Source organism: Simochromis diagramma, unplaced genomic scaffold (assembly GCF_900408965.1).
Source record: "Simochromis diagramma unplaced genomic scaffold, fSimDia1.1 OVJJ01000321.1, whole genome shotgun sequence".
In the NCBI taxonomy this organism is placed as follows: domain Eukaryota; kingdom Metazoa; phylum Chordata; class Actinopteri; order Cichliformes; family Cichlidae; genus Simochromis; species Simochromis diagramma.
This window is the reverse complement of record NW_024386772.1, coordinates 15046669-15060925: the sequence shown is the minus strand read 5'-3', so window position 1 is coordinate 15060925 and position 14257 is coordinate 15046669.

The following is a 14257-nucleotide window of genomic DNA, read 5'->3' as shown; positions in this document are numbered from 1 at the left end:
TCCAACAAAAAGCCAGCCAAACAACCCCAGGAAACAAAATGTGACTTGTTTACGCAGAAAATTAATTCTCTGTCATGCGCATCTTGTTTAAGAATTAAAGAAATTAGCCTGCGGTAAAGACATATCCATGGTGCATGTTTGACCTTGTTCTCTGACTGCCTGTACAGGCCTATATGAGGCGGCTGTAATAGACCAAAGACAAAATGAGTGTATCATGGTATCAAAGGATACAAACTACTTGTCGGGCATAAAGTAGCGTGGAATCGACTTTAAAACACAATAAATCGCTTATGAATTCCCTTGAGTTTCCTAAGACACGGGTTTTTTAATCATCTTTATGTACTTTGACATTAATACTGTTATTAAATTTGTTATAGGATTATTAATAGCGATATTAATAATAGTAGCAGTTTTGAGGGGTTTGTTAAGAGTTTACACCATAAATGTTGATCAAATCATTGGAAAATGTACTCAAAATTCTGCAGTCAGAAAACTGCAGTTAAAATGTAACACAGTGATCTTAGAGTTGATGATTAACTTCTGACTCATATCTTGCTATCTAGGCTCAGGCAAGAGTTGATGTCCCATAGAAAAAAAATATGTATTTTCTTGTTAAAGAGCACTTAGTTCACTTACAATTCGTTCCACTATCATGAAACACCACTCATTGTGTGGCCGGGTTCTATAAGTACACACCGAAGGCTTTTGGATTAGCATAATGACCAGCTGCAGACTTTAAAAGCTGTAATCAAGTTCCTCAGTGAATCTATAAATGCTAATTAGACTTACTGAAAACCTCACATTCAAAAAGGAAAAACACAATTTAATTTGCCTTCCAGCACTGTTTAAGTGTTGAGTAAGTTGAACAAATGAATCTGAAGAGGCCAGCTTACTAGAATTCTCCTCTTTTATCTCACTTTCCATCCATTTTCTTATCCTTTATTGAGATATTACAACCATCCAAAGTGTCACGGAATACTTTTTTGATTATGTTAACAGAATTGAAGATCTCTGGTTGTGTTCTCAACACATTTTCTTATAAGCCAACTCTTTATGCAGTCTGTCAGATTTACTCCCAGGGAACTGGAGAAATATTAGTGCAGCTTACTCAGCTTTGGGCCAGGATAGGAGGGATGGGACACAGTGCATGAGGGTAGCCTGCGGTGCTGATGAATAAAGGTACTGAAAGCTATATTTCTGTAAGAGAACCTGAGGGTTGGTTGTGGGTGGAGGGTATTTCACATTTTCTCAGCATGCTTCATAAACCTAGCCTGAGACACTCCACATTAGTTGTATTAGTGAATTGTGTACATGAAATACGTATGAAATTAAGTGCAGTCATCTTTGAAAATTTTAAAACAAGACTACATAGCATGTGTTAAGCAGTGGTAACAGTGGCTTCTGTGGCCACAAGTGCAAGAAATGCAGGACTCTCAAAACCCTTTATTGGGCAGAGAAGGTAAAAAAAAAAATCTGAATCCAAATTTTTTTAAAAGATGACGAGCATGAGGCTATGACAACATGAGGGTTTGTAAACAGACACTCTGACAAGATTTGAGAGGAAAAGCAGGACTTGCACACAAGGTCATTACAGAAGATCGATATGGGAGCATAACATAACACAGCTGCTAACAATCAAGACAAGAGACGGGAAGTGAACCTAAATCCAATACACAAGAGACAAACAACTACTGAAGTCAAACAAGAAATAAGAGCCAAAAACTAACATTAATAAAACTCAGACATTGAAGAAAAAGAGAGCGATAAACTGGGGACATGAATAAATTCAAATATAAGCTGTAACTGGAACAAAGAACTAAAGACTCAAAACCCAAAGAAAGTACATTAAGGTGAAAACAAACTAAAAGCCAACTGGAGGATATTGGATAACAGAATACAAAGTCCACAACTCAAAACCCAGGATCCAAAAACCCAGAACCGCGAAAACAAGTGGGAATTATCGGAATTTGGTGTACAAAATTCTGCATTGCTAAGCAACCAACTGTAGTACATAGCAAGGACAAAATCATCATCTTTCTAGAAACCAGCAAATCTACTGCTCACGTCAGCAGGTAACTCAGTTTTGCATGTGCCTAAGCTGAAAAAATGTGTTAATTTACAGAACATTCACTTTCAACATTCCTCTTAACTCTAGGATGTTGAATAACAGCCATTCATAGCAGTGAAATAAAAATCTAACACCCACACACAACTATCACTTTAAGCCAGTTAACAATATGTAGTAAAGGAAAGTGTTAAAACTAATGTTCTGGCTTGAGTAAAGCAGATTTTTTTTCTACAGTGAGCAACTATGGCAACGTCCATCCATCCAAATTTCTGCCACTGATACAATTCAGGGTTGTAGTGGAGCTGGAGCCTCTCCCAGCTGTCACAGAGAAAGAGAGGCAGGGTACATCCAGGGCAGGTTGCCAGTCTGTTGCAGGGCTAACAGAGAACAATTCACATTCACACCTAGAGCCAACTTAGTATCACCAATTTAACCTAACACAATCCATATCTTTGGACTGTAAGAGGAAGAGGGATTACCTGGAGAGAACCCACACAGCCATAGGTCATGACATGCAAACTCGACACAGAAAGGTTCCAGGCTGTATTCAAACCCAGGATCTTCTTACTGTGAGGATAAACGGCTAGCTGTACTAACCAGCCCACCACTGCCTGCTGTGGCAACCTCCAGAGCTCAAAAATTAAGCAAGTTGGTAAGGCTGCAGTTCCTTAAATGGCCGCTCAGGGCCTCTAAAAGCAAGTTAACCCTGATTGGCCACCACCTCAGCCTGGTACAAAAAATGATTTTGGTTTGTATAACTTTTTCTATTCTATGTATAAATTAACTTTAAGCCTTTACCATTTAAAGGTAAGTATCAGGAGCACCACTGCTTTTAGTGACAAGTGAGTGCTATTTGGTGCAGTGCTTTGCTGTTATAGGACAATCCATGAATAGACTGTATAGTTTATCTGTTTTTTCACCAGCCGAAAGTATACAATTTGTTCTTAGTTGATAATAAAAATAACTTGCTTGTTCTGCCATTAATTAACTAGTTCTACCTTCTCATTCATAGACAATTTATGAGCAGAATCTTTGTGGAAATGGACTTGACCTATCATCAAAAACTAACAAGAAAACTGGCAACGGTCCATCAAATGAAACAATGTAAGACAGAGTATTTAGCATAGGATCCTATGTATTCAGTTCTTAAGCTGTATTTACACTGGAATTGTATGTGTTTGTTCAACTTTTTATTCCCTACTGCAAGGTCAGGCATCTCCTGAGCTCCACTTTTATCATCCAAGTTTTCTTGGATTGCATGTTTGGTTAGGAAGTGGGAATAAAAGAGATACCACTTACCCTGTGAAAAAACAATCATAATTACACAAATTACTGTAGAAAGGAGAAATCAGATCCCTCTTTAAAGTGTGTTAGTGGCAGCAATATAAGTTGGACTCTAAAGCAAGACCTAACAGGCATTTTTAGGTTGAACAGATTTCTTTTTACTGGAAAAGTCTGCACAAGAGGTGATGCCAACAAGGAGTGTTCTGGGGAACTGGGAAAGTGCAGAGGTAGGTTAGTCCAAGTAAGGATATTTGAAGATATGTCACAAAGTAGTTCCAAAGGTAGGAAAAGTGAGTGACAGAGATCTCTTTTAGGTGTCTAAGAGGATACTCTAAGGGCTGCTGGTTACTCTGAGTTGGCAACAGGAGGCATACGAGGTTGGGCAGGCAGACGGGTGGTTATGGAGAGTTTTCCTGTGAGGGATTCTAGGAGGAATGAAACAGCTCAGCATCAGCAGGTAAGTTGGTCTGGGAAGAGAGCTACTCCATGGATACGCAAGAAACAATGGAATGGAGGGAGCCAGCGAAATTAAACTTTGGAAATTATGGAAACACGGGAGAACCATATGAGCCTGATTATTAAGCAGGGAATGCAGACAATCTGACAGCGAATGGATACAGGAACTGTTCCTTAAGTGCAGGTGGGTGACGAGGCTGACGTTCCACAGGTATGGTGTCTGAAGAGCAGGAGTGCCAACATGGACTGAGAGAGTTAAAGCATCAAAGAAAGAATAAACTGTATTTCTGTGACAAATACAGTGAAGTGTTAATAGAATTAACTTGCAATTTTGGATTTTTTAAACTTAAAATGTTTTTGCAGTTACAGAGTTGATCTCATTTTTTAAATAATTGAGAAGATTTGTAGAAATTCACCCTCCTGTGTATATATTGTCTGCATCTCCCTCTGTTCAGTGTGGTGTTCTCCCACTATTTTGCCTCTTTTTTTGCCGGCAATAAAGCTATAAGTTCAACATTCTGTTTGCTGAGTCCTGCGTTGGAGGCCCACTACCCATTCGCCACACTCCCCACTCTACATGACAAAAAGAAAAGAAGAGCTTGCTCAGGACTTATTATGTAGAATGCATGTGCATATATTGGCAAATTAAATGTTACAATGAGCAATTAAGCCCAAGTAATAACTGAAGATGTGTACATGACAAGAAGAAAAAAACTGCAATATAAAACTCCAAAGAACTTCTATTTCATTGCCACAAGTTTAAATAGCTAGCTAGCTATTTTACTGAACTAGCTAGCTAGCTAAGTGAGATAGATAATCTTGGGAACTCTCAGGACTATTGAGCCCCTGTTGATCCCCTCTAAGTTGTGGAGTATAAGTTCAAATCTTAATCTTATCACTCAAAACCGAGTGTATTCTATTGTTTTTATTATTTTTAATTTTATTTGATGTATATATAATTCAAGATGGAAGGAAAGGAACTTAAAGTATTTGAACCATGGTTGTTTTGTGGAGACAACCAAGCCTTTGGCATAATGGATTAGAGGTAAATATTAGTATTTTGCTGATTAAGGCTTGAGTCAAAGCTTGTGAAATTGTCAATTTCCTTTTCTGCAACAGCATCATAAGCAGTTGAAAGCAGATGGATAGATTAGCTTGGGAGGAGATTGTACATTTGCTTAACATTTTGCTGTAGTCCTATGAGACCTCTGATCTAATGAAGACACACGATAAGCCAGGCAAAAGTTGGCATGGGACATTTTGGCTGAGAGAGGAAGTCAAACAGGGAGCCAAGCCCTGATATTTACTGTAGAAGACCAAATGCCAAGATTAAATGGATCGGAGGCATTTGTCTGCTGGATTTATAATAGAATCTAAAAATCCATCTTAATAATTTACAACGTCCATTGTTCATTTGTTAATTTTAATCCAATAATTAACTATAGTTTTATATTTGAGTTCTAATCATTTTTATACTAATTTGTCTTATTTTATTTATTCACCTCTTTTCTTTTTCTATGTAAAAACTGATTCAGCCTGTCTAAAAGATTTTAATGGAAATAACACAAAGCAAAAATCAAGGAGGCAATTCCAGCTCAGCTGTGTCAGGAATAAGGCTGCATGGAATGATGCCTGTTTGGATTGGAAAGCTTTTACTCATCACTTCCTGTCATCCTGATTGCATGTACCCTCATGAAATGTTTCTTGGGGTGGAATTTTCATATATAAGAGGAAGACACATGTCAAGATTTTCATCAAGTTTTAACAAACAGATTGACATGGGGACACACATTATGCAAATAAGCCACCATGTAGTAATTCCCTAAGTTGGCAGTGTCATACTTAAGATGATTATATCAAAATCATTCTGTCTATTTGAATTGCATTTTAATTTGGGGGTACAAAGCTCATTTCGTCCTTTGCCACTGTAAAATAAGAGCATGAATATGCATGAAGAACAGTTTAATACAGTAATATCTTCTGATAGCTCTCTAATGTGTGCCAGTGGAAGTGCTGAGAAATGATATTGATGAGATGTGCTGAAACAGCCATCCCACCCCCAGCACATAGAGGTCAGAAGACTGTCTCCAGTAATATTTCATGGTAACATATAACACAAAACATAGCCCCCAGTTGAAATATGAAGCAGTCCATGTTTTAAAAGATAAAACGAATAAAAATAATTGAAAAAAAACCCTTCAGGAGACAGAATACAATGGACATATCCAAATGTTTAAAACTTCTTGGCACAGACGCACGCATGTATGCCCATGCAAATACACGCCCTGCTGCTGGCTGCTCTGAGCCACCCCCTAACTAAAACCACTTGTTTACTCAGTGATCCCATGCTGGCTTCCAGACCACAGTGACCTGGGAACAGGGCAACTTTCAGCAGCCTAGCCTGCCCCGTAGCCACTGTCCCTGGCTAAAGATCAAGGCTGTCTGGGTTTGCTGAAAACACAGCCACTGAGAACCCAGACTATGTAGGAAGGAGAGAGCAAAACAGGCAGTTGTGTTGACAGGGAAATTAAAATACACAAAAACATGTCTATAACTGTGCTCCTGCTTCGTGAAAATCGATTGTTTCTAATGAATAATACACTGTTATTTAGTAGTGCTCCAAAGAAACATCCAAAAGTGATTGCTTGTTGTTGCTTGTTTTTAATCAGCATGTCTTCTGTTGTTTTTCTTTTTATTAATAATTATGTCTTTTCTGTAGTTCAGTGCAAAACTGATTAGGTGCAGGATGATAAATATCATCAGCAGAACAGAGTCAGCAGAACAGCTATATTGTACAAGTTAACACGAGGATTTTGTCAATATTTCTCAAGAAGGAAGTTAGAGATCAATAAATTCATAACACAAGGAAACCACAAAATCAGCCCTGACATTGCAACTTTAAATAGGTACTGACAGTTGCCCAAAGTAACCCAAAGGTCACCGGTAAACAATGTGACCTTAATCAAATTTGCACCTAATTTGTTGTGCTTGGAAAATCTTAAGGAGGATTCTCTGTGGCAGCTGCAAAATGTAGATAAAAAGAGTATTTAGCTTCTTAGCAGGCTCCCATTAAACATAGAGACAAATTGCTCTTTCTTTTTTTTTACAGGAAACAATGTTTGCATGTTAAGCAACTTTCTGAACATTGTGGTGTAAACAAGTTTCACACCTGACATGTTGCAGTCAGGATAGGGCCAAGTGGAGCCATCAATATGCAATTACTCTAATGCAATTAAACATGACTCTTCCTCTGCTCTTGTAATCGATACCGATCATTTCCTCTAATCACAGGAAATGTGTCGTCAAGGTCCAGCGGGGGTGTCATTCCTGTAATTAAGCATCTCGTCACAAAAACCACCAAGCAAAACAGGCCACTCGCTCCCACTCTTTAACCTCATCCTTCCTCTACAGTATCCGGTGCTGTCTAATTATGGGCTTGCAGGATGCAAAGTCTTGGCCAAAAAACATTTTCCACAAACAGGAGAGCCATCATCACAAACAAGGTGGCACTGTAATGAAAAGGGAAATGTATGCCTGCTTCTCAATTGACAAGCCGAGTTTTGTATGAAACACACGTATCTGTTTTTCTTATATTTGGATGTCTGCCATGACTTTTAACATCTAAATTTTGGAGGTCTAGCCAACGCCCTACAATGACCCATGTGTGAACATGCGAGTGGGAGCAGAGCAGTAACAGGATGTGGCCCATGAGGGATTAGAGCCATGCCAAACACTTGTGTAACAAACAGCCTGTTAAACAGCCAGAGCCAAGAGGAGAGAGTGAGCCCCAGTGTCTACCATACACAAAACAGTGAACAGAGCCACATCATCGTACTACCAGACTCTTGGTTGCCCTGGTGACCTGTAACATGTCATGCTAACCTTGCACTGTGGGTAAAATAATGTTCAGGCTGAGTCATCCCAATAAGAGGCCGAGCATAGCAAGTCTGTTTTATAAAGCACAACACACCGCATCAATTTAATGATCTTATGATAAATTATGATATAAGTTTGTCTCTTTGTCATCTTGTTGATCCATGTAGCAAAATTTGAAATTGCAAACATTTATAATGATTTTTACCACCATTTTTAGAGTCATCTTCAAATTTGAAATAAGATTCAGCAATAGTTTGGAAATATTGTGAGACCCTGCTGGCATTTTATTATGGATTTTCATCATTATTCTTGCAATGATAAACATTTGGTTAAGGTTCGCGGTCATGTGTGAAACAAGTTACACCCAGAGCTGCCACCACGATTTGAGGCCCTTTCTGAAACAACTGCTTTTGCTGTTTTTCTTTTGGAGACTGCGGACTTCCTGCAGAGGTTGGGAAACAGCAGTCAAATATAGTACTTTGTGGTCCTGTACCTTGAAATTAGCACCGCTACCTTAAGTATAGGACCTCAGTAGCCTTTGATTAGACCATGTCCCCAATATCTGGGGCTGCACACTCTATAATGCATTGATCCATTAATTACCTGTATCTTACATTGACATCGATCTGACAACAATTTTCTTGCTGGCCACAGGGAGCAATTTATCTTTCTCTTCAATGCGCTTGATTCTCTCTCCACTGTATCCTAAACCAAGGCTGAAGTAGTGTGACTCCAAGGCGTTTGTATAGCAAACTAAAGGCAATATCCAAAGCTATAAACAAAAATATATTATTTGAAGTGACACTTCACTAACAATATCATCATTATTCACTTGTGCGCGTTACTTTTGTCTGGTTGAGCAGCGATCCAGCTTCAGCCCTGCTGGAGGAGATACAGCCCCGCGATATCCCTCTGAGGCATCACATCCCAATGTCCAGAGAGCTAATATGACAGCATATTACCACTGCTACATAGCTAACCAATAACCTCGCTGAAATATAAGCCTGTGCTTGCTACAGTCAGCAGTCACAGGCCTGTCCTCTTTCATTGTTAGGACATTGTTGTCACAGCTTTGGACAAGGTGTTAATTTAACCTTCCAAGCCACTGAATGTGATTTTCAGTGATTGTTATTTTTATGTTAACAATATGCATTATAAAAAAGGCACAGCTGCAACAACAATAAATCACATTCTCCTATGTCCTCAAGTGCAAAGACACAAAACAAGTCTCTGTGATAAGCATAATAACCAGTGAGTTGAATGGAAAATTTTTTACTATGTGTTCATATTTTACTTTGTTAGAAGCTTAATAAAGCTTCTAATAAAGCTCTCATTTCTTTGTGGTGAGAAATAGGATTCATAAACAAAAGTATGCGCACACACACACACACAAAGAGCCAAAAAGGGTGAAATCTGAGACGTGGCCTTCATTGTCATTAGTCTGCTTCTCGTCAGGTACTTGACGTCAATAGAGGAAAGATTATCTTCTATCTCAGATCTTGGCATTGTACAGCCTCTGGGCCACATTCGCCCCTTTGTTTGTCCCTGACCGGCCCACATTAGGTCAATGAAAAATTAGGATTCGAGCGTAAATAACTGTGCTTAGTTTGTGCAGAGCAGATTGCTGTGTTTCAGGGTTACAGTTTGAATGGTTACTCTGAGAATAAACACGCAGAAAAATGCAAGAACCTTTCCTATCAAAGCTTTCCACATTGAGGGATGGAGCACTCGAGACCAGCTTAGATGATTTCCCACCGAATCACAAAAAACAGTAAGCCATCCTCTGATGGTCTGATAGGGACAAGCAGACAGTTTTGAATATTTTTTTTCCATGGCTATGGACAACAGCTGGGATGTCTTCGGAGGATTACGGAGGAGCTGGAAACAATGCTCTCAGTAAGAGAGACTACAACAGACAGTGAAGGCTGGGCCTGAAATGGAACAAACTACAAGGTGTTACAACCAATAGATTCCCAGATCTGACAAGGAAAAAATGTCTTGGTTTTTGTTTTGTTTTGCTTTGCTTTGTTTGGGGGCGGCATTATAATGTACAACTGCAGGTGTTGTGTAAGTTGTGTTAAAAAAATGTATAAAAAAAGATAAACCATGCTGTTGATGTTGAAATTAAAATAGTTAACTTTAGCAGGGAAAGAGCACTGAATTACAGACAGCTTGTTATGCTTTTGGAGGAGCATGAAATTAAACAGGATAACATAGGCTACCACACACCTGTCCAGTGGCTCAGCCTAGGCAAAGTGCTAAAGAGATTGTGTATCCTGAGAGCAGAAATTTGAGTTTTCTAAGAAGAATGGTAAATGGCCTGTATTTATATAGCGCTTTACTAGTCCCTAAGGACCCCAAAGCGCTTTACACATCCAGTCATCCACCCATTCACACACAGGTGATGGTAAGCTACATTGTAGCCACAGCCACCCTGAGGCGCACTGACAGAGGCGAGGCTGCCGGACACTGGCGCCACCGGGCCTTCTGACCTCTGACCACCACCAGTAGGCAACGGGTGAAGTGTCTTGCCCAAGAACACAACGACCGAGACTGTCCAAGCACAGGTCCAAAACAAAAAAAATTCTCTCAATGAACAAAAATAAAATACTGGGTAACTAAACTACAAGGAAAAACAGCAATTGCACTTTATATGGAGTTAAGTATTTGAAATTTTGCAAAACCATGGACATTTTCTTTATGATTGTTTTGGGGAATCTTAATTAAATTATGATAAAATGTTTGCTACTATGGATTTTTTGTCTCATGTTACTCCGTGGAAAATGAGCTGCCCACCCCTGCTCTACCTGGTAATTAATCAGGTATTGAACACAACATTGAGAATTGCAATGATCTTCAGTCAAGAAAACTCCAGCCAACAATTGGTCTTTAATTGCCAAGGTTGTTGTAAATATTTCAATTAAATTATTTGTGAAAATAAGTAGGGTTGAAGTTATCAAACAGTGAGAGCAGAGGTATTGTACACCAACAAGAAAGAGCAATTCAGTTTCAAATTCAGCAGTTTTATTTGCACACTTTGATATGTGTGCCAGGCAAGGTCATGGATAGATAGTAGGCATGCAAAGTACAGGACACCAGAGTTGGTATTCGTATCCTAAATGTAGGTTTAGCCGACAAAAGCTCTGTGGTCACTTAGAGAATGTGTTGAATCATCAGCAAAATATTTAAGCAAGCCACTGAAAAGAAAAGAATACAGCAGACTTTCTATTTCTTGTACAGTTAGGCCCAGTTTTTGTTATTTTTCTTCTGTGCATGCCGACAACAATTGTACATTACTGTAACATCAAAAAGGCCTGAAAGACCACATAAGACTACCAAAGAGCATGATGACAGAATTATTTTCCTGGTTAAGAAAAACCCCTTCACAACATCTAGCTTGAGTGTTAGTACTGTTTACACTGAAGAACAAGAAGGCCAGAATAGCTGCCTGAAAAAAAAAACTTTTAAAGCGTCTGCATAGATAGCACCAAAATCAGTTTGTATCAGAATGGCAGAAAAGGTATGGAGAAGAAAACAGAGAGAAACAGCTCATGATCTGAAGCTTCCCACATCACTACGAGAAGCAGCAGAATGAATTCTGGCCGACAGAACAGGGCTATACTCTCTGCTCAGAGTCAGCCAGACTGATCGGACAGCAGTTTTTACTGATGACCCAACAGCATAACACAAAAGAAAGGCCAACCCAAGAATTTTTCAAGGCAAAGAAACAGAGTAGTTTTTCAAGAGCCTGATCAGTCACCCACCTGATCTCAACACTATAGAGCTTGTTTTTCAGTATTAAATGTAAAACTGAAGGCAGTGACCAATGAATAAGTAACAACCAAAGGTGACGGTGGTAACGGCCTAGCACAGCATCTCAAGGGAAGAAACGCAGCATTTGATATCCACGCACACCTTTCATCACACTGAATTGAAACTGAAAGTCTGCATTTTAACCTTGATGTTTGATGTCAAACTACAAAAAAGTGTGTCCTTGAAGTGTGCCCACTTCAAGAACCTCTAAGTGAGGTTGATAAGGAAAAGTGTGCTTATGATATAGTATCTACTTCTCCCTTATTCAAGCATCCAACAGTGGAGCATAGAACCTGTCAAAACCAGAAATGTTGATTATTTGCCCGTTCTAGATTTCTGCATTTTTGCATATTTGTCACACTTAACTTCTTGAATTTTTAATCCAGTTATATCTATAAAATTAACATGCTATTAATAAAAAGAACATAATACCAACAGTTAAAAAGTGTGGTGCAAGCAGTTATTATGTTTAGGGGGCAAATACTTTTTCAAACAGGTAGGTTTGGGTAGCTTTTTCTACTTAATGAAAGAAATCAACATTTAAAAACATGTGAAATAACTATTATCATTAAAACTGAGTATGTTTGATATTAATAAGTATAAGTGGAAAAAATGGACACCTGTCAGCTGGCCTTTGTATGAAGTGAGACCTTAAGTAACAACAATACGTTTTGATGAACGATGGACAGTTGAGAGTTCACTGGTCAATCACTCTGATGGCAGATGGACCAGTGGCTGTTGTTACCTTGTCAAGTCTATTATAGGAAATCTATCCATGTACACCTACCAGTTCACACAAAACATATATCCTTTCTATGACTCATTTTCAAGGTCACACCCTTGTGTTTTTCAAATTGAAAATCCCTGAGCTCAGTTTTACCCTGTGAGTCTTTGAGATAAAGAGATCAACACAGCGGGACCACCGTAGAGCTGCTCATGGCACCAGTGGTCTCATTATTCTAATTCTGCAGCGTGCTGTGATTAGCAAAGGGTCCAAATGAAAGATGTAATGTGACCCATGTGGTAGAGTAATGTTTTATATAGAAATCCTGCACATTAAAACGACCATAACATGAATGCATTCACTGTATTCCATTTGACATTATTGTGCAGTAACTGAAATTGAAAGCATGTAAAAGGGTTCAATTTAAGGTCACGTACTTAGACACAGACACACAAACACCCTACAACAATATATTACTGCTAAGTTAGAGCAAAAGAATTTTAATAAAAATGGGTCTGACCAAAAACAAGTTTTATTGAGTTAGTAGGTGGAATTATTTTAGCCTGAAGTACAGACGCCTAGCCTCATTAATGGGCCCTTTTCACACAACTTTCCTCATATGTCCCCAAAGAAGACCATTTTCAACCTGTTTTCAGTCATGTGAATAAATGTGCCATTACTCAGCACCCACCCTCGCAATAATTTTCTCTCTTTCCATTTCTGTCAGTAGCGTTCAGATTCCCTCAGCCACGCCTTCCTTTCTTTTATCCTGGCAGCAGTGTTCAGTGACACGCCATTTGTCAAAACAGCGCTTTTATTGCTTTTACTTGGTCACATTATTCTCTAATTATAATCTATACTTGTGACATTTGCACAGCCATTTCTCCCTCATCTTGATATTAGCTGTGTAACAAATCATCAGGTTCATATAACTGCCTACCAGAGTTATATGGGACTGAACCTACCTGTGCTTTTATGGATAGCAGTAATAAAAAAAAAATATGTATATTTATATAAATGGATCAGAAATGTGTTTTGCCTTCATCCAGTACTAAAGTTATAAAACCTATATTGTTAAATAACCAGATTAATTTGATGTTAGTATAGTCTGGAAGCTCAAGTTGAACTTTGGAAAGTCTACTTCCAACCCGAGGAACAGCCGAGCCCTACGGTCAAATATTCAGACACACAGACAGAGAAAAAAAAAATTCATCAGTGGATTCCAATGGACCCCACTAGACCAGACTATGCATTGATTTTTTTTTTTCCATCTGTTCCCTCCCTCTCCTTCCCTTCCTTCATTTTAAACATAAGGCGATTCATTCTTCAATTCCCAGAGCTAATCAAAATGTTATAAGACCAGCTTCCACTATGAAATGCAGCATGACTGCGGATCCCCATGTAACTGAACTTCTCCATCTTCAGTCACTTTTCCTTCTTTGGGTCAAAGGTTACCATTATTTCCAGAAACAAATTAGATGCAGAGAAACTGCACTGGGAATGATGCCTCAGGACCAAGAAATATCGTATGTGTAACCTGAAAAAACTGCTGCAGTATTAGTAGCTTTAGGAATGAAGTATTAGAACCTTAAAAAATGTAACTATTATAACCTAACACAATAGGCCATGTGAAAACCTGAATAAATTGCTGCTAATTCTTATTATAGGTCATTCAGCCCTCTTGCCTTTCCTTCTCATATCTCATGATATTATTGTTGTAATAAGTATATTACTAAATACTATATCACTGGGAGTTATTTGAGAAAACTAATGTCACAAAAGCCTGGATGTGCTTGTGAAACTGGATTGTTTTATATAGCAGTACACAGACTATTGTTTGCTGTTGGCCATGACAATAAAATGGTGCAATGCTTTTGTAAAATGTTCTAGGTGCATAAAAGCAAAAAAAAAACAAAAAACAAGGGGCTCTCGTAGCTGACTGCTACTTACGTCATAATAAGCTGTATCACATATTACTGGGCTTTTGTGGATATAAATGAGACGCTATTGTTGTGAAAGTAAAATGATAAGATGTT